The sequence below is a fragment of the Microcaecilia unicolor genome, chromosome 5, assembly GCF_901765095.1.
Source record: "Microcaecilia unicolor chromosome 5, aMicUni1.1, whole genome shotgun sequence".
NCBI classification, from domain to species: Eukaryota; Metazoa; Chordata; class Amphibia; order Gymnophiona; family Siphonopidae; genus Microcaecilia; species Microcaecilia unicolor.
In genome coordinates this window covers 351,209,030-351,230,269 of record NC_044035.1, presented here as the reverse complement: position 1 = coordinate 351,230,269, position 21,240 = coordinate 351,209,030, and the positions used below count along the sequence as shown (strand labels likewise).

Here is a 21,240-nt window from a genome sequence, read left to right as displayed (position 1 = left end):
GCCCCGCCCACGCGTCAAACGTGATGACGTCGAGGGCGGAGCAATGACACTCAACCAATCGCATCGCTCGGCAGCGAAGCGTCAGGGAAGGAGGCGGCGCTCTCGACGTCTAGCCTTCCCTTCGCTGTGTTCCGCCTTCTTCTGACGTCAAGGATGACGTCAAAAGAAGGCGGAACACAGCGAAGGGAAACCTAGACGTCGGCAGCACCGCCTCCTTCCCTGACGCTTCGCTGCCGGAACCGCCACGGAGGTAAATTTAAAACCAAGAAAAAAAAAAAAAACACACGCATGTTGGGGGGAGAGAAGAGGGTGGCCAGTAAAGTACAACAATGGGAGAGGGAGGGCAGGGGAGAAACAACAGAATGGATGCGAAGGGGGGGGGAGAGAAGAGGGCGGGCCAGGCTGGGACATGGGAGAGAGAGGAGCATGGATGCGAGGGGGGGTCATGGAAGGGAGAGAGGGGACTTGCTGGAAAAGGATGAATGGAGGCGGCAGGGGACAGAGGAGCATGGATGGGCATGGATTGGGAGGGCAGGGCTCAGGGAGAGAGGGGAATTGCTGGAAAGGGATGAATGGAGGGGGCAGGGGACATAGGAGCATGGATGGGCATGGATTGGGAGGGCAGGGCTCAGGGAGAGAGGGGAATTGCTGGAAAGGGATGAATGGAGGGGGCAGGGGACATAGGAGCATGGATGGCCATGGATTGGGAGGGCAGGGCTCAGGGAGAGAGGGCAATTGCTGGAAAGGGATGAATGGAGGGGGCAGGGGACAGAGGACCATGGATGGGCATGGATTGGGAGGGCAGGACTCAGGGAGAGAGGGGAATTGCTGGAAAGGGATGAATGGAGGGGGCAGGGGACACAGGAGCATGGATGAGCATGGATTGGGAGGGCAGGACTCAGGGAGAGGGGAATTGCTGGATAGGGATGAATGGAGGGGGCAGGGGACACAGGAGCATGGATGGGCATGGATTGGGAGGGCAGGACTCAGGGAGAGAGGGGAATTGCTGGATAGGGATGAATGGAGGGGACAGATGGGCATGGATGGATATGGATTGCAGGGCAGGCCTCAGGGAGAGAGGGGTATTGCTGGATAGGGATGAATGGAGGGGCCAGGTGACAAAGGAGCATGGATGGGCATGGATTGGAAGGGCAGGACTCAGGGAGAGGGGAATTGCTGGATAGGGATGAATGGAGGGGACAGATGGCCATGGATGCATATGGATTGCAGGGCAGGCCTCAGGGAGAGAGGGGAATTGCTGGATAGGGATGAATGGAGGGGCCAGGTGACAGAGGTGCATGGATTGGACTCACGCTTTCACTCTGACTCTCAAAGTCACTCTCACATACACTCTCCCAAACATACACACTCCGAGGAAAACCTTGCTAGCGCCCGTTTCATTTGTGTCAGAAACGGGCCTTTTTTACTAGTGTAGAATAAAATGCACTGAATGTATTGATCCTCAAAGAGCCTGAGTGCTGCTTTATGTCTTGGAACATGGTATGTGGAGAAAGTGCCCTGCAAAATCAGACAGGGTTCTGTATAAATGTGTGGTATGGTTACTCTTTACCTGTGCCACACTGCAGTGAACAGAGAATGATGGATGCATCTAGTTCTAGATTGTAAGCGCTTTGAGCAGGGACTGTCTTTTTGTGTATGGTGTACAGCACTGCGTATGCCTTGTAGCGCTATAGAAATGATAAGTAGTAGTAGTAGTATGGATGGGAGGGCAGGGGAGAGAGGAGAATTACTGGATATGGATGGGGGGAGAGGGCAGGGGAGAGAGGAGAAAAACTACACATAGATGGAGAAAATAGACACTGGATGAGAAGAGGGAAGAGAGAGGGGGCAGATGCTGGATGGAAAGGGGGAAGAGAGGGGGTAGACGCTGGATGGAAAGGGGGGAAAGTTAAAGATCGAGGAAAGAAGAAACAAGAGACTGGGACCAACACAATTAGAAACAGTAAACGGCCAGACCACAAAGGTAGGAAAAAATGAATTTTATTTTTAGTTTAGGATAAAGTAGTGTGGTAGCTGTGTTAATAAATACAGAAAATGGAAGTAAGGTGATACCTTTACTGGACTAATTTTAATAAATGTTTGACTAATGTTTGGAGACCAAACGCTCCTTTCTTATGTCAGAACAGAATATCATAACAGCAGTATACTGTCCTGACCTGAGGAAAGAGGTTTTGGCCTTTGAAAGCTAATTGAAAAATGTATTTAGTCCACTAAAATTCTATATATATAAAAGGCAGACCAACGTTCTATGAAGCCTCCAGCCGGAAGTGTGAAGCGCCAGAGATATCCGGTTTCCCCATGAGTGAAGGAAAACAGCACAGCACGAAATCTCACACAGTGAAGGACTCAGAGGGGGGAGGGGAGAGAGATGCCCTCACTCTCTCTGTAACAAAAACACAGAACAGCAGGAAACTTAACACTGAAGGACTGGACTCGGAAGGGGGAGGGGGAGGGAGAGAGGGCAGGGACACACACTCCCACATGCACACTCTGAAGAAAACCTTGCTAGCCCCCGTTTCATTTGCATCAGAAACGGGGCTTTTTTACTAGTGATATCATATTTTCTATTTGTTTTGTTTTATTTGTATTTGTTTGCCTATAGTATAGTGATTGAAATATGTCAGTTTTTGAAATTTGCATCTCTTTATATTTGCACAGTACAGGGGGACTGAGGGGTGGGACTGTTCAGGGAAGAAGTCCTTGCGCAGGTTGCAGGCAGCCTATAAGTGATGCTGCTACTGCCCAGGTGAAGACTGCAGTAGACAGAATTTTAAGATGGGGGGGGGGGGGGGGGGGAGACACACTGCCTGTAAAAAAAGAAAAAAAATTTCAGCACCCCCAATCATTTTGAAAAGTTGGCTCCTATGACCATAGGTGCCAGCTCTATGAGTCCAGTGGATGCTTCAGCACCCTTAATATTGAACAACACCTACATTGTGTTCGGATAGGGCAGGTAATTTGGGTTGAATCTAGGACTTCCCCCTCCCCCATCATTTTGAAAAGTTGCTGTGCATGTCTTGTAGCGCTATAGAAATAAGTAATAGTAGTAGCTTGTTGATCACTTTAGTAGCCAGCTTCTGGACCAGCTCTATCCAGTGTATATCCTTTGAAGTACTCCAAATTAGTTCTCACCAGAGTCTTACAGAGAGGCTCTATCGACTACATTTTTCTGCTGTCCATTCCTATCCCTGTGCGCACTTAAGTATCCTTCTGACTTTTGCTGTCACCATGTCTGCTTGTCTGGCCACTTTAAGCTCGTCAGATATGATCACAGTCAGATCCTGCTCCTGTTTCATGTACAGAAGAACTTCACCCCCTGTACCAGTGTTCTTCATTGCAAGGCCCAGAAATCAGTGGCTGCCCCCATTGACCTCAAATGTGATCCTATGTATTAGCTTTGAACCAAACATTGTTGAGGGCTCGACTGGGACATAAAATGCGTGCATTTTTTCAGGAACTGGAGGCCACAGGATTGTCATAGAGCATTAGTGAAAAGGAAACCCATAAAAAACTTCTCAATAGTCAAATATGTGAACAGGAGTCGGGGTTGTCGCTGGCGGGATGGGATGTTGGGGCCACGCTGAGGGGCATCCTGGGTCTTACCTCTGATGAGAGACTGCGAGAATGTGGCTATAGAGTGGTCATGCGGGCCTACATGTCTAGACAGCAGTTGGCACATGTGGGCTCCTCACAGGAGGCCATGGGCTAGACCCCAGTGACTGAGACCTGGGAGCATTTTGTGCTTGACACGCAATCAGCTTTTTGTACACAAACTAAGGGAGCGCGTTTACTATGTCGTAGACTATGGTGGCCCGGAAAAATATCTTGCAGTTTTGGATAACTACGGAACCACCAGCTTATTGGCACTGGAGGAATCAGGTATACGTGGGCGATCAAGGAAGACAAAGACGTAGCGGAGAGACTGAATGAATTCTTTGCTTCGGTCTTCACCGAGGAAGATTTGGGTGGGATACCGGTGTCGGAAATGGTATTTCAAGCGGACGAGTCGGAGAAACTTACTGACTTCACTGTAAACATGGAGGACTTAATGGGGCAGTTCGGCAAACTGAAGAGTAGCAAATCTCCTGGACCGGATGGTATTCATCCTAGAGTACTGATAGAACTGAAAAACGAGCTTGCGGAGCTACTGCTAGTGATATGCAACTTATCCTTAAAATCGAGCGTGGTACCGGAAGATTGGAGGGTGGCCAATGTAACGCCCATTTTTAAAAAAGGCTCCAGGGGAGATCCGGGAAATTATAGACCGGTGAGTCTGACGTCGGTGCCTGGGAAAATGGTAGAGGCTATTATCAAAAACAAAATTACAGAGCACATCCGAGGACATGGATTATTGAGACCAAGTCAGCATGGCTTTTGTGTGGGGAAATCTTGCCTGACCAATTTACTTCAATTCTTTGAAGGAGTGAACAAACATGTGGGCAAAGGGGAGTCGGTTGATATTGTGTATCTGGATTTTCAAAAGGCGTTTGACAAGGTACCTCATGAAAGGCTACAGAGGAAATTGGAGGGTCATGGGATAGGAGGAAATGTCCTATTGTGGATTAAAAACTGGTTGAAGGATAGGAAACAGAGAGTGGGTTTAAATGGGCAGTATTCACAATGGAGAAGGGTAGTTAGTGGGGTTCCTCAGGGGTCTGTGCTAGGACCGCTGCTTTTTAATATATTTATAAATGATTTAGAGATGGGAGTAACTAGCGAGGTAATTAATTTGCTGATGACACAAAGTTATTCAAAGTCGTTAAATCGCGACAGGATTGTGAAAAATTACAAGAGGACCTTGGAGACTGGGCGGCTAAATGGCAGATGATGTTTAATGTGAGCAAGTGCAAGGTGATGCATGTGGGAAAAAAGAACCCGAATTATAGCTACGTCATGCAAGGTTCCACGTTAGGAGTTACGGACCAAGAAAGGGATCTGGGTGTCGTCGTCGATAACACACTGAAACCTTCTGCTCAGTGTGCTGCTGCGGCTAAGAAAGCAAATAGAATGTTGGGTATTATTAGGAAAGGTATGGAAAACAGGTGTGAGGATGTTATAATGCCGTTGTATCGCTCCATGGTGCGACCGCACCTTGAGTATTGTGTTCAATTCTGGTCGCCGCATCTCAAGAAAGATATAGTAGAATTAGAAAAGGTGCAGCGAAGGGCGACTAAAATGATAGCGGGGATGGGACGACTTCCCTATGAAGAAAGATTAAGGAGGCTAGGGCTATACAGCTTGGAGAAGAGACGGCTGAGGGGAGACATGATAGAGGTATATAAAATAATGAGTGGAGTGGAACAGGTGGATGTGAAGCGTCTGTTCACGCTTTCCAAAAATACTAGGACTAGGGGGCATGCAATGAAACTACAGTGTAGTAAATTTAAAACAAATCAGAGAAAATGTTTCTTCACCCAACGTGTAATTAAACTCTGGAATTCGTTGCCAGAGAAAGTGGTGAAGGCGGTTAGCTTAGCAGAGTTTAAAAAGGGGTTGGACGGTTTCCTAAAGGACAAGTCCATAAACCGCTACTAAACGGACTTGGAAAAGTACGTTTGGGAAGCTCACCAGGTGCCCTTGGCCTGGATTGGCCGCTGTCGTGGACAGGATGCTGGGCTCGATGGACCCTTGGTCTTTTCCCAGTATGGCATTACTTATGTACTTATGTGTTAGCAATGTGGGAGGCAAGGGAAGCGAAGGGATCTCCGAAATGGCTCCAACACTTTACGCATATCTGGAACCCTTATATACAGGGATTGAGTCCCAGAGGGCAAAGTCTGCTTTTTAGTTTGTCATAATAATGTGCTTCAAGGAGACTATATATTACCTTTTTTTGTTAGGACCCTCCATGCTTTGTGTTAAGATCTATGATGGGGGAGGGGGCTCACTCGGACTATCAGAGTACAAGTCCTTGGGGGCAGAGGGGAGAAAAGGTTAGCAATTGGGAGGGAGGGGGTTAGTGGGGGAGGGGTTGTAGAGGGGGGATACTACAAACTGCTGAAGGTAGGGGGGTTGGGGTTAAAATTGTTAAAGTTTGATGACGGACTGTATAAAACTTTGTTCTTGTTATATATACTGTTATATGAGAATCTTTGTAGACTGTGTCCTGCCATCGATAAAAATGTTGCAACTAAAAAAAAAAATGTGATCCTATGACTCTTCCTCCACTGGCACTTCATCCATGTCAGCTGTTCTGTTTTCTAGTTGCACCATTCATATCTCTGTAAAAGCTTTAGGTATGTGTCACTATCATCATAAGACTGAGAGAGCAGTGGGGAAGGCCGAGCACTGAACAGCTCAAACTTGCTGAATCATGTGGTGCCTGTAGAAACCAGGAGTCGTTCCAGAGGTGGCACTGCCAACAAATTTATAGAGTAAATATAGATTTAAAATACACTGGGGGGAGAGCCAGCTTGAAGGGGTTGGGAGACGGGATGAAGATGGACATGGGGACCATCTGGGATGGAGGTGGAGGAGAGCATGCTGGGGAAGAAAGATAGAAAATGCATGGGGGAAATTGGCTTTAGACAGGAAAATGTGTGGAGGGTATCGGCTCTCTTGAGCAGGGACTGTCCCTCCCCGTGTTTAAACTTGTACAGCGCTGCGTAACCCTGGCAGCGCTATAGAAATGCTAAGTAGTAGTAGTAGTTCTTACTATTTTTTTTTTTTTTTTTTTTTGCCCGCTAGAAAAATAGGAAGATGTACCACCTCCTTTGGAATATCAGCATACGATTATCTGGAAGATTATGCTATAAGCTTTATAAAATGTTATCTAGATAATTGTGTGGTGCTACTGTTAGAGAGGTTTAACTGTTAATTATAAATTGCTGCTATGTTTGCCATTTATATGTTGCTGTATATGCTTGCAAGTGTTTTTGTAAGGTTGCTCCCTGACACAATGAAGGCATTTTGTTCAATATCAGGGAGGGGGGGGGGGGGGGTTCAGCATCCACTGACATCCACAGAGCTGTGTTGTACTGAATGAATGGAAATACCAAGACACAATTATACCTGAATGATTTGTTTTCATAGATTTTGCAGGCACTCAAGTCTGCTCTTCTTCAAAGTGTTAGAGCCACATCTCTATAGTTGAGCTATGGTTTGTGTATGTACGTTTGTACATCAGGGTAAAGCCTGAAAGTAATTTAACACATTCACTGGACTTATCTTTATTATAAACAGCTTTTGAGGTTTTGTTATCTCAGCGCCTCGTTAGCGCAGTAGGTAGCGCGTCAGTCTCATAATCTGAAGGTCGTGAGTTCGATCCTCACACGGGGCAGAGATTTTTTTTTTTGCTTTGGAACATTAATCAAACTAATTTATTTTCTACTACAGTAACTGAGTATAATATCGAAATATTACGTTACTACCATTTCCAAACTTGCTTTGTCTGCTTCTTTTTTTACTTTAAGTTAGCAATTTCTCTTTGCATTGTTGCAAGAGTGGAGGAGGGGCGGCTGGCACACGAGCAGGGAGGTACGGAACAACATTGCCTCCTTGTTCCCTCCGATACAGCGCTTCTCCTCCGGTAGGCTCGTATTCTGCTCCAGCGTTTGAGGGTTCAGTTGCTCACAACGTTCCCCGGCTCTGGTTCCCCGTGATCTCCTTTACGTCCCACAGAGATCTGCGGGCAGTAAGTGCAACGTCGGCAGAAGCTCCCTCCCAGCAACCACCCCACTTCCTTAGTTGCCGTTCTAACGGGAGACAATCATGTATTTATCTGCCGAGATCAGTCCGCTCTGTTGTTCTATATTGTTTCTTTTAATCCTGATTGTTTATATCAGACGTTCTAGAACGCAGAGCTCTATTGTGATTGTTTACCAGACGTTCTAGAACGTAAAGCTCTATTGTCTGCCTCTGACTAAACAATGCAGACAACACAACAGTAAAATAGGAGAAAAATGCTCCCTCAGCCCCAGGAAAAGCCTGTATGTCATATCTCCATGAGACCTGCTAGATTTATAGAGGTGCTTTTAACAATCTTTGCTAAATGAGCTTCTGTCTGTCTTTTTCTCTTACAAATTAAGGGTTCCTTTTACTAAGTGGCGGTAAGCACTAGTGCATGCATCCCATGTGTTCAAATGCACCACTGTGGCTCATGTTCAAGCATCTGTGCATGCTTCCCTGGCACTAGAGAGGGCAGTGTGTTGGGGGACAGCTACATTGCCACATGCCAACCACATGAGCCCTTTCCATAGGTGTCAGTTAGGGCTCACGCACTAATGGGCAAATGCCAGGAGCCTAAGAAATAAGATGGGGGAGTTAGAATATATTGCACTAAATGAAAAATTAGATATAATAGGCATCTCTGAGACCTGGTGGAAGGAGGATAACCAGTGGGACACTGTCATACCGGGGTACAAATTATATCGTAGTGATAGGGTGAATCGGATTGGTGGAGGGGTAGCATTGTATATTAACGAGAGCCTTGAATCAAATAGATTGAAAATTCTGCAGGAAGCAAAACACTCCTTGGAATCACTGTGGATTGAAATTCCATGTGCAAAGGGGAAAAGGATAGTGATAGGAGTGTACTACCGTCCGCCTGGCCAGGACGAACAGACGGATGCGGAAATGTTAAAGGAAATCAGGGACGCAAACAAACTGGGCAACACAATAATAATGGGGGATTTCAATTACCCGCATATAGACTGGGGTAATGTAACATCTGTACACGCAAGGGACATAAGATTTCTTGATGAAATCAAGGACAGCTTCATGGAACAGCTAGTTCAGGAGCCGACAAGAGAAGGAAAAATACTAGACTTAGTCCTTAGTGGTGCTCATGATCTAGTGCAGGGGGTAACGATACGAGGGCCGCTTGATAACAGTGATCATAATATGATCGGTTTTGATATTGGCATTGAAGGAAGTGAAACTAGGAAATCAAGTACGCTAGCGTTTAACTATAGAAAAGGTGATTACGACAAAATGAGAAAAATGGTGAAAAAAAGACTGAAAGGAGCAGCTCGCAGAGTAAAAAACTTGCATCAGGCGTGGATGCTGTTTAAAAACACCATCCTGGAGGTTCAGGACAAATATATTCCACGTATTAGAAAAAAGGGAAAAAATGTTGGATTATTTGTAGTAAATAATTAGCAGATTTTAGTACACACAGCTTCAGCTTTAGAAATGTTAATTTCTTTCTTCATCTCTCTCTCATTCATCCCTGAATAATTCACTGCTGAGTCACTTTAAAGTTGAAGTAACAAAACATCTGTTTACTCACAGTTTGTAGTTAGATTATAATCAGACAGGCTTATATATACATATTACTATACATTTGTATTATCAGCTCCTTCCATGTGCTTAGATGGTAATGGATGCTCACACCACCACAGATCCTCTCAGGTTAGGAGAGAACATGAGCTCCATGTGCTCCATGTGCTGCATGTGCTGCATCTAACCCCCACAGGAAGTTACATAGCAGTGTGACCTCTCTAAGTAATTCACATCAGAGGTCACAGAGTAATCACAGAGAAATAATAGGTGACAGGCAATGCATGTAAAATACAATTACATTCCAACAAACCCCTTCTCATGCATAACTGTCATGCAATTATTTATTCATACAAAGTCCAAGCTTTATACGCAGATTCACAAAATGTTCTCTGGGTAACGGTTTGGTCATGATGTCAGCTGTCATCTCACTGGTGTGACAATAGTGTAGACTGATGACCCCTTCTTTTGCCAACTCTCGCACGTTGTGGTATTTCGTTGCGATGTGCTTGGTGCGTGACTGAACCTTGTCATTCTGTGACAGTCGGATGCAGCTCTGATTATCTTCCATTATCTGGATTGGTCTCTTTTCAGCTATTCCAAAATCCAGCAAAAGTTTTTCAATCCACATCAGTTCTCTGCACGCTTCCGATACGGCCACGTATTCAGCTTCTGTAGAAGACAAACTCACAATACTTTGTTTATGACTGGCCCATGAAATTTGTACATTTCCATACATAAACACATATCCACTTGTGGATTTATAATCAGAATGATCCCCTGCCCAATCTGAATCACAGTAACATATTAGTTTTGGATTACTATTGGCTGAAACCTTTAATTTACAATCAATGGTACCCTTTAAATACCTTACCATCCTTTTAACTGCAGTCCAATCTGATTTGGTAGGTGAGCTGACCCTTCTGCTCAAAATTCCTACTGCATTTGCTATATCAGCCCTGTATGTGGTAGCTAGATATAAAAGCTTACCTATGGCTGATCTATATTGGATGTTATCTGGTAAAGGTTCTCTTACTGTTTCATCCTTCAGAAAATCAGTGATCATGGGAGTGCTTACAACTTGGGCATCTTGCATACCTAAACTTTCAATAAGCTCATTTATTTTCTGCTTCTGGCTTAGAAGATAAGAACCATCATTTTGTTTCTCAATTTCTATACCAAGATAGTATGACACATTACCAAGTTCTTTTATCTCAACATTGAGGTTTAAATATTTTACAATGTCCTTGTACTCTTGCTCACTTTCGCTTGCAATGAGCAGATCATCAACAAAAGCTAAAATGTATGCATATTGTCCATTTCTGCACCTAGTGTACAAGCATTTATCTGCTTCACCTTGCTTAAATCCTAAATTTGCCAATATTTCATGCAATTTTTCATTCCAACATTCTGCACTTTGCTTTAATCCACAAAGACCTTTGTTTAATTTACACACTAGCTGTCTTTGTTTTGTATTTATGAAACCTGTTGGCTGTTCCATGTACAAGTCTTCAGTTATATCTCCGTGAAGAAACGCTGTTTTCACATCAATGTGTTTGACTTGCATGCCTTTTGAGACTGCAATGCTCAGAAGTGTTCTAATTGTCGTGTGTTTCACTACAGGTGCAAACACTTCATCAAAATCTTCTCCATATTTTTGAAGATATCCCTTTGCCACTAATCTGGCTTTATACCTTTCCACTTTTCCTTGTGCATTCCTTTTTAACTTGAATACCCATTTGCATCCTATAGCTTTCTTGCCAGGAGGTAATTTTGTAAGAATCCAAGTATTATTTTTATCCAATGCATCAATTTCTTCTTGTGCAGCTTTATGCCATTCAGCAGCTTCTTCTGCTGGCATTTTCTCAATCTCATCCCATGTTAAGGGCTCTTGAGCTTCTGCTGACTTTGTTAGGTAAGACAGTCTTGGGGGTGGAACACCTTTGTTTTCCCTGGATGAGCGTCTGACAACAGGTTGGTCTGACCTTTCCGCATCCTCTAAATCTGAGAGTCCTTCTCCAATTGATTCCCCTTCTCCAACTGTACTGTCTTCTTCAATGATCCTTTCTGTGTCTGCTTCCTCTGCCTGTTCCTCGTTAGATACAGGTGAGTTGCTTTCAGACATCTGCCTTGGTATGGCATTTATATACACTGGCATGTCTATTATGGTTCTAGTTTCATATTCTGGATGATAAGGCTCATCTGGGATAATCCAGCCTTTATCAACCCTTTTGTTTTCATCAAAATATGTAACATGTCTTATGCCAACAATGCCAGTTTTCAGATTCAAAATTCTATATCCTTTGTGTCCTGGAGCATAGCCAACTAAAATGCCCCTTTCTGTTGTGGAATCCAGCTTATGCCTTCTTTGTTTTGGTACATGAGCATATGCTGTACTTCCAAATGTTCTTATGTGTGACAGGTTGGCTTCCTACCATGCCATGTCTCATGTGGTGTGCGCTCAGCGCCTTTAGTTGGCATTCTGTTTTGTAGGTACACTGCTGTGAGAATGGCTTCCCCCCATAGTCTTTTAGGGAGATTGCTATCTGACAGCATACATCTGGTCATTTCCACAAGTGACCTAAATTTTCTCTCTGCAACAGAATTTTGCTCTGGTGTATAAGCTACTGTTGTGATATGCTGAATGCCTTCTTGTTCTAGAAATGTGCGCATGCTTTGTGAAGTGAACTCACCACCATTGTCGGTCTGAAGAACCTTTGGTTTTCTTTCAAATTTATTGCTCACCATGGCTACGTATTTCTTCAGCATGTCTGTGACTTGACTTTTTTCTTTCAGCAAATAGGCCACACAATATCTAGAAAAATCATCCAAGAATATTAGCACAAATCTGTTATTTCCCAATGATGGGATATTAAACGGTCCACATAAGTCACTGTGTATTAAGTCCAGTACTTTATTACTCCTATTTCCTGTGTATGCAGGAAATGAGGGTCTCACACCTTTTTGAGTAACACAGTCTATGCATTTCTCCATTTTACCAGCATCTGCACTTATCTGAATGCCGGTGGCCAGTTGCTTACTGTAAAGATCCTGGATCACCTTAGAATCACGATGTCCCAGGCGGCGATGCCAGATTTCCAGACTACATTTACCATCATTCTTCCTTACTTGCGCCATATGTGAGGCTTCACCTGAAATGTTCAGCTTATAAACATCATTATGCATAAAAGCTTCAGCATACACTTCATCATTTTTAGAGATTGTGCACTTACTATTTTCAAAATGAATCACAAATCCCTTCTTATCTAATGTAGATACACTAAGCATATTGCAAACTGCTTGGGGAATATACAAGACATCACTTACAGGAATTTCTTTAACTTCATTAGACACTTTGCATTTTAAGAATCCAATACCTTTTGCTTGGATCTTAGCAGTCCCTGCGTTTGCAGTTTTAAGAATACCTTCCTCTGGACACATTTCCTGAAAGAAATTCTTACAATTGGTTAAATGGCATGTGCTCCCTGAATCCAAAATCCAAGTACTTTCATTTGAATTATTATTTACCATAGTCAAAGATTTTTCTGCCATTAGAAAGCCCTTGTGTTTATCTTTGTCCTTCATACATTTCCTGGTTTGAAAATTCTTTAGTTCCATTGGCTTAGGTGAGCTAGAGGGAGTGTTTTGTGTTTCCTTACACCATTTAGATACATGTCCCTCCTTTCCACATGAGTAGCAAATCAGCTTGCCCTTGGGTGGAGTTTTCCCATAGCTCCGCCTTCCTCTGTTCTTTGCCAAGAAATTTGTTTCATTTCTCTCTGACTTGCTTTGAGAACACATCTCCTCAGAATCATTTATTATGCATTCCTGCCTTAGTTTTGATGTTGCCTGTTCAAAAGATTGCCCTTCAATGGCCTCATTTACAGACCTAAAAACATCAAACTTCTTTGATAGTGAGGTAAAAAGAAATGCTCTTTTCAATGCATCACACATGGGAATTCCAGAAAGTTCTAGCTTTTGAAATGAAGACATAAGATACATAATGTGATCATTACATTTACTTTTATCCCTTAATTTGGTTTCATTCAACTCTGCCAACCAAATTGGTTGCTGCTTTGCATATGTAGTTGCATACATAGTTCTCAGTTTATATAAATGTCCTTTGGTGTATCTTTTCCCTCCACTAATATGGCTTGTTTCTCTGAGAGAGCTTCCAAAAGCATGCACTTCACATAATAGTTTGCATTGTCCCATTCAGCCATATTTTCAGCTGTTCTGTCTTGGTCTAAGCATATATCTAATCTTTTTGCTCGAAGGAAACATATGAATCTTAGTTCCCACTGCCGATAATTAAACTCAGTTAATTTAGGCACCTTGAGAGAATAGAACAATGGTGAATTTCTTCCCTCAGCCATTTTCTTAGCCTTCTGTCTGCTGTGTGGGGGGAGAGAGAGACAGACTGAATCTTTCCTTTAAAACTTAAGAGAAAAATGTGGCCTTTTTTTCTGCCTGGTAATATTTCTCTTCTTTTTCAATTCCTGGACCTGGGCCCATAACCCTTTTGTTGGATTATTTGTAGTAAATAATTAGCAGATTTTAGTACACACAGCTTCAGCTTTAGAAATGTTAATTTCTTTCTTCATCTCTCTCTCATTCATCCCTGAATAATTCACTGCTGAGTCACTTTAAAGTTGAAGTAACAAAACATCTGTTTACTCACAGTTTGTAGTTAGATTATAATCAGACAGGCTTATATATACATATTACTATACATTTGTATTATCAGCTCCTTCCATGTGCTTAGATGGTAATGGATGCTCACACCACCACAGATCCTCTCAGGTTAGGAGAGAACATGAGCTCCATGTGCTCCATGTGCTGCATGTGCTGCATCTAACCCCCACAGGAAGTTACATAGCAGTGTGACCTCTCTAAGTAATTCACATCAGAGGTCACAGAGTAATCACAGAGAAATAATAGGTGACAGGCAATGCATGTAAAATACAATTACATTCCAACAAAAAAGACTAAACGTCAGCCGGCGTGGCTAAACAGTAAGATAAAGGAAATCATTAGAGCCAAAAAACAATCCTTCAGAAAGTGGAGAAGAGAACCAACTGAAAGTAACAGGATAGATCATAAGGAATGCCAAGCCAAATGCAAAGCGGAGATAAGGAGGGCAAAAAAGGACTTTGAGAAGAAATTAGCGTTGGAAGCAAAAATACATAGTAAAAACTTTTTTAGATACATTAAAAGCAGGAAACCGGCCAAAGAGTCGGTTGGGCCGCTGGACGAAAATGGTGTTAAAGGGGCGATCAAGGAGGACAAAGCCGTAGCGGAGAAATTAAATGAATTCTTTGCTTCGGTCTTCACCGAGGAGGATTTGGGGGGGACACCGGTGCCGGAAAGAATATTTGAAGCGGGGGAGTCGGAGAAACTAAACAAATTCTCTGTAACCTTGGAGGATGTAATGGGTCAGTTCAGCAAGCTGAAGAGTAGTAAATCACCGGGACCTGATGGTATTCATCCCAGAGTATTAATAGAACTAAAAAATGAACTTGCGGAGCTACTGTTAGAAATATGCAATCTGTCCCTAAAATCGAGTGTAATACCGGAAGACTGGAGGGTAGCCAATGTTACTCCGATTTTTAAGAAAGGTTCCAGAGGAGATCCGGGAAATTATAGACCGGTGAGTCTGACGTCGGTGCCGGGCAAGATGGTGGAGGCTATTATTAAGAATAAAATTGCAGAGCATATACAAAAACATGGACTGATGAGACAAAGTCAGCACGGATTTAGTGAAGGGAAGTCTTGCCTCACCAATCTAATGCATTTTTTTGAGGGGGTAAGCAAACATGTGGACAATGGGGAGCCGGTTGATATTGTATATCTGGATTTTCAGAAGGCGTTTGACAAAGTGCCGCACGAAAGACTCCTGAAGAAATTGCAGAGTCATGGAATCGGAGGTAGGGTATTATTATGGATTAAGAACTGGTTGAAAGATAGGAAGCAGAGAGTAGGATTGCGTGGCCAGTATTCTCAGTGGAGGAGGGTAGTTAGTGGGGTCCCGCAGGGGTCTGTGCTGGGTCCGTTGCTTTTTAATGTATTTATAAATGACCTAGAGATGGGAATAACTAGTGAGGTAATTAAATTCGCCGATGACACAAAATTATTCAGGTCGTCAAGTCGCAGGAGGAATGTGAACGATTACAGGAGGACCTTGCGAGACTGGGAGAATGGGCGTGCAAGTGGCAGATGAAGTTCAATGTTGACAAGTGCAAAGTGATGCATGTGGGTAAGAGGAACCGAATTATAGCTACGTCTTGCAAGGTTCCGCGTTAGGAGTTACGGATCAAGAAAGGGATCTGGGTGTCGTCGTCGATGATACGCTGAAACCTTCTGCTCAGTGTGCTGCTGCGGCTAGGAAAGCGAATAGAATGTTGGGTGTTATTAAGAAGGGTATGGAGTCCAGGTGTGCGGATGTTATAATGCCATTGTATCGCTCCATGGTGCGACCGCACCTGGAGTATTGTGTTCAGTACTGGTCTCCGTATCTCAAAAAAGATATAGTAGAATTGGAAAAGGTACAGCGAAGGGCGACCAAAATGATAGTGGGGATGGGACGACTTTCCTATGAAGAGAGGCTGAGAAGGCTAGGGCTTTTCAGCTTGGAGAAGAGACGGCTGAGGGGAGATATGATAGAAGTGTATAAAATAATGAGTGGAATGGATCGGGTGGATGTGAAGCGACTGTTCACGCTATCCAAAAATACTAGGACTAGAGGGCATGAGTTGAAGCTACAGTGTGGTAAATTTAAAACGAATCGGAGAAAATGTTTCTTCACCCAACGTGTAATTAGACTCTGGAATTCATTGCCGGAGAACGTGGTACGGGCGGTTAGCTTGACGGAGTTTAAAAAGGGGTTAGATAGATTCCTAAAGGACAAGTCCATAGACCGCTATTAAATAGACTGGAAAAATTCCTCATTTTTAGGTATAACTTGTCTGGAATGTTTTTACGTTTGGGGAGCGTGCCAGGTGCCCTTGACCTGGATTGGCCACTGTCGGTGACAGGATGCTGGGCTAGATGGACCTTTGGTCTTTCCCAGTATGGCACTACTTATGTACTTATGTACTTATGTACTAATTTGGAAATTAGCACCTGAACATTAATAAAAAATCATGCGAATGCAGCCAGCCATTTTACAGACACGCTAAATGTGGCCTCAGCGGACGACAGTGAAACCCATGCACTAATCTTAGCACAAGGGGCCCCTTAAGTAGTCATTTACATAGAAACCTGTCATTTATTATTAATATATTAGATTTTTATCACTATGGGTTATCATTTCCCTTTGCAAAAACATTAAACATTACAATTTTTTTGCCTACGTTTTTAATTAATTAAAATTCTGCATACTTTATTTATAATGTTTTTTCCATGTAGAATTTCCCCAGCATGAAAGCATAGCTCTTCCATGTCCCAGGCCCAATATTACCTAACCTGTCCCCTAGCTCAGGCTCCATTCCCCCTTTCACAAGCAGCTTTACTCCCCAATTAGCTTGAACCACTCCCTAAGCTTGATGCCCCTCCTCCTTTTGCAGGTTCAATCCCCGTTTTTCTATAGCCCAACTTTCTTTCTCTGCCCCCCATCCCCAGCAAGATGCTGCAAGATCTTTCCATCTCTCCGAATGCACATACATTCCCAAGACCCATCTGAGCTATTAATAACTATTTACCTTTCAGGAAAATGTTAAAGTCCCATTTTTTCAAGCGAGTTTACCCTAATGGACCAGCTTAATTCCACCAGATCACCTACGATACTCCTGCTAAGATGTCGACGCTCACTTTGACCCCAATGTTACATTTGACCTTTTTCACTAATCCCTTATACTCAATCCCTCAACTTCTTCCTTCCATCCTTTACCATTTCCCTCCCATTCTCCTTCCCTTTCACCTATCATATCCTTGTCTACCTTCCCTATTCTAAATCATATATTCCGGGACACTGTTGCCACAGTTCATTATATTCTTTCCGCATGTCCTTTGAATTGCCTTTCATAATGTAAGTAGTTATGATCATCACAATTTATAATACTGTTCCTACATTTCCTTGTTTTTACTGCATTCTTTACCATGTAAGATGCTTTCTTTTACTATGTAAGCCGCACTGGACCTGCTGTATGTGGGAAAGAGCGGGGTACAAATGTAATAAATAACTAAATAAATAAATACATACATACCATACATCTCTGATAGATCCTCCCTGTAAATAAAGCTAGAGCTCTCTCTCTCATACCACTCTCCCCAATTGCTCACATACACTAGCTATTCTGAAATCTCTCTTGCCCCCAGCACACACGCTCCCATAAACTGCATTGGCTCCCAATCAAGGAACGTATCGCCTTCAAAATCTGCACCTTGGTCCACAAGATTATCTACGGTGAAGTCCCAGGATATATGGTCGACCTGATTGATCCCCCAACCAGAAACAGAACCAGAGCATCAGGTACCTACTTGAATCTCCACTACCCAAGCTGCAAAGGACTCAGATACAAATTAACCTATGCATCCAACTTCTCCTACATAGGCACACACTTGTGGAATGCACTGCCAAAGATCGTGAAAACAATCTACGACCATCTAAACTTCAGATCGTTAAAGACCTACTTATTCAGAAAAGCATTCCCCACCGACCTAACTTAGATGCCTCAACTCTGCAACACAGCAAAACCATAGATTGTACTGGACATTATATATTCCTTCCTATCTTCGATCCCTATGTACCTGAATATACTAACCTTACCCGACCCTAATATCAAATTGTATTTGTTTCCATACCGGACTTGGCGATCGCCTTTACAGTATTATGTAAGCCACATTGAGCCTGCAAATAGGTGGGAAAATGTGGGATACAAACGTAACAAATAAATAAAGAAATAAAATATCTCTCAGGATAACCCTCCACACACACGCTCTCACACACACCCATAGATCTCTCTCCCAGCCTCCCAGCATGCACTGCATCATAGCTCTCAGTCAGGTACAGACCCCACCATAGTTCTCTGAACATTCACCCTGCCCCCCCCCCCCAGCACTCCCAGCATCATAGCTCTCTGACGGACCAATGCAGAAAGTTATTGCATCCCAACCACAGGATGCAATAACTGAGGGTTGTACACGCACATCATGAGATGAATTGAGCACAGGTGTTAACTCACGTGAACGATACGGCTCCACATTGCATTCAAACATATGGTAGTGAGGTCAGTAAGTATTCCACAATGAGCACCTTGTATATTCTCCCACAGAGATACCATTGCCCAGTTCCAGGCTGGAGAGTTTGGGACAGTTCTGGATTTCTGACCACCCCCATCTTGGTGCACTATGGGCCTTGCAACACTGATTTCAGTGGGCAGGACCAGGCACAACAAATCCCACACTGCTTTGGGATGTAAGTTGAAAACCAGGATTTGCCGCAACTCTCCAGTCTGGAACTGGGTAACTTGGCTTCTCTGCTCCCTATATTCTGCATGGCACATTTACCAGTCTATATGCTCTTGACATGTGGACAATGTGAGAGATTTTTTCACCAGGTCCAGAGCAGCATAGAAAGGTTAGTGGAGAGGATTTCATGCAGTTTTTCACAGTTAGTTTTGTTGTCTTCTGCAAATCTGCAGCCAGAAAGAAGTCCGTTCAGAACTCTGCTGCACGTCTTATCTTCCGCCTGAACCGATACACTCATATCACCCCTCTCCTCAAGTCAGTTCATTGGCTTCCGATCAGGTACCGCATTCAATTCAAGCTTCTGCTACTAACCTACAAATGTACTCAATCTACAGCCCCTCCTTACCTCTCAACCCTCATCTCCCCTTACGTTCCTACCAGTAACCTCCGCTCTCAAGACAAATCCCTCCTTTCAGTACCCTTCTCCACCACCGCCAACTCCAGGCTCCGCCCTTTCTGTCTCGCCTCGCCCAACGCGTGGAACAAACTCCCCGAGCCCATACGCCAGGCCTCCTCCCTGCCCATCTTCAAATCTCTGCTTAAAGCCCACCTCTTCAATGTCGCCTTCGGCACCTAACCTCTACACCTCTGCCCAGGAAACCTAGACTGCCCAACTTGACATTTCGTTCTTTAGATTGTAAGCTCCTTTGAGCAGGGACCGTCCTTCTTTGTTTATTTTGTACAGCGCTGCGTAACCCTAGTAGCGCTCTAGAAATGTTAAGTAGTAGTAGTAGTAGTAAGTGTCTGTAAGTAGTTTAAAAGACTGATGGGAGGTAACAGAAGATATGCACACATCAGGGAACACAAACAAACTTGTCAGCACACATGAGCACATGTTCTCCTGCGCATGTCAAATTTCTACGAGGTTAATATTTTATGCACAGAAGAACAGGTGCTATAATCTGTGCTGACTAGATCCAGATTCACCCGTCAGAGTTGATCCAGTCCTGGCCTTACCCCATTGCATGCAGGGACCTGTGGTTCTGATTTACCCATTGGATCTCTAAGAAAAGCCAGGCTACAAGTCCCTGCATACACTGGGTAAGGCCAGGACTGGGTCAACCCTGTTAGGCGAATCTGGAGCTAGTTAGCAACCTTAGTGCCCACACTTTTGTTTGTGTTCTGACATGCGTACAAGAAGCCTCATTTACCGTGAAATCTTTGTACACATGTGTCTGGCAGGTTCCCCGATTAGCGTGTGAGTTCTGCATGCATAAATTTTGTATATACGTATAATTCTTCATGACATTTTATTACGCTTGCAGAAAAAGCCATGTGCTCAGACATCCATTCACAGCTGTACTGCCTGGCTTTACACATTGGCCTCTGAAACCCACCCCCTTTCAAAACATGCTTTCCCCACAGCTCTTTTGTGGATTCTACTAATACATAGTAACATAGTAGATGACAGCAGAAAAAGACCTGCACGGTCCATCCAGTCTACCCAACAAGATAAACTCATATGTGCTACTTTTTGTGTATACCTTGATTTGTACCTGTCCTCTTCACCGCACAGACCGTATAAGTCTGCCCAGCACTATCCCCACCTCCAAACCACCAGTCCTGCCTCCCACCACCGGCTCTGCCACAGACTGTATGTGTCTGCCCAGTACTATCCCCGCCTCCCAACCACCAGCCCCGCCTCCCAACACCAGCTCTGCCATATACACTTCTCCAGCTGTATCCCCATCCTGCCAGCACATATATAACCCACTTCTCTATTAGGGGTTTATAGCCAGTTAATCATTGCCCCTGAAACATGCCTAAAAACAAAATAATCCATGTGTGTATTTCCCTACTGTAAATGTTAACTTCTACAAAACAGATGTGGATGTGATTCCATGTGACCCAATGAAAGGAGAGTTTAATTTTACTTCATATAATTTCAGAATATTCCATCTTCATAACCCCAGGCTTCCCAAAGCAGATTAAGATTAATCACAAAGCAGATTAAGATTTAACCCATCAGGAAACAGGATATCCTCACTGAAATGTCGGCATCTGTATTGTATAGAACAGTGTAGAAAAATGAGCACAGAGTTCATAAGTGCTGCTTCTACTAGCTGCAATAATAGCTGTTTTAGTGATATTAAATTTTAATTTGATGATATTTATATGCAGACTAGTAAAAAAGCCCCGTTTCTGATGCAAATGAAAGGGGGGGGGGGCTAGCAAGGTTTTCTTCAGAGTGTGCATGTGGGAGTGTCCCTGCCCTCTCTCCCTCCCTCCCTCCCCCTCCCCCCTCCGAGTCCAGTCCTTCAGTGTTAAGTTTGCTGCTGTGCTGTGTTTGTGTTACAGAGAGAGTGAGGGCGTCTCTGTCCCCTCCCCCCTCTGAGTCCTTCAGTGTTAGAGAGAGGGATTTCCTGCTGTGCTGTTTTCCTCTTCACTCATGGGGAAACCGGATATCTCTGGCGCTTCACACTTCCGGCTGGAGGCTTCATAGAACATTGGGGTTGCCTTTTATATATATAATATATATATATATATATATATATATACTAGTAAAAAAGGCCCGTTTCTGACACAAATGAA

General features: G+C 43.7%; 1 protein-coding gene and 1 non-coding gene across 2 annotated transcripts in view; both read left to right on the top strand.

Moving 5' to 3' along the window:
* Positions 1 to 21,240, top strand: part of FBXO31 (F-box protein 31) — an 86,242-nt gene that overhangs the window by 846 nt on the left and 64,156 nt on the right. The window lies entirely within an intron of this gene.
* TRNAM-CAU lies at positions 7,228 to 7,300 on the top strand. Its single transcript has one exon. It is a non-coding gene; the product is annotated as a tRNA-Met (tRNA).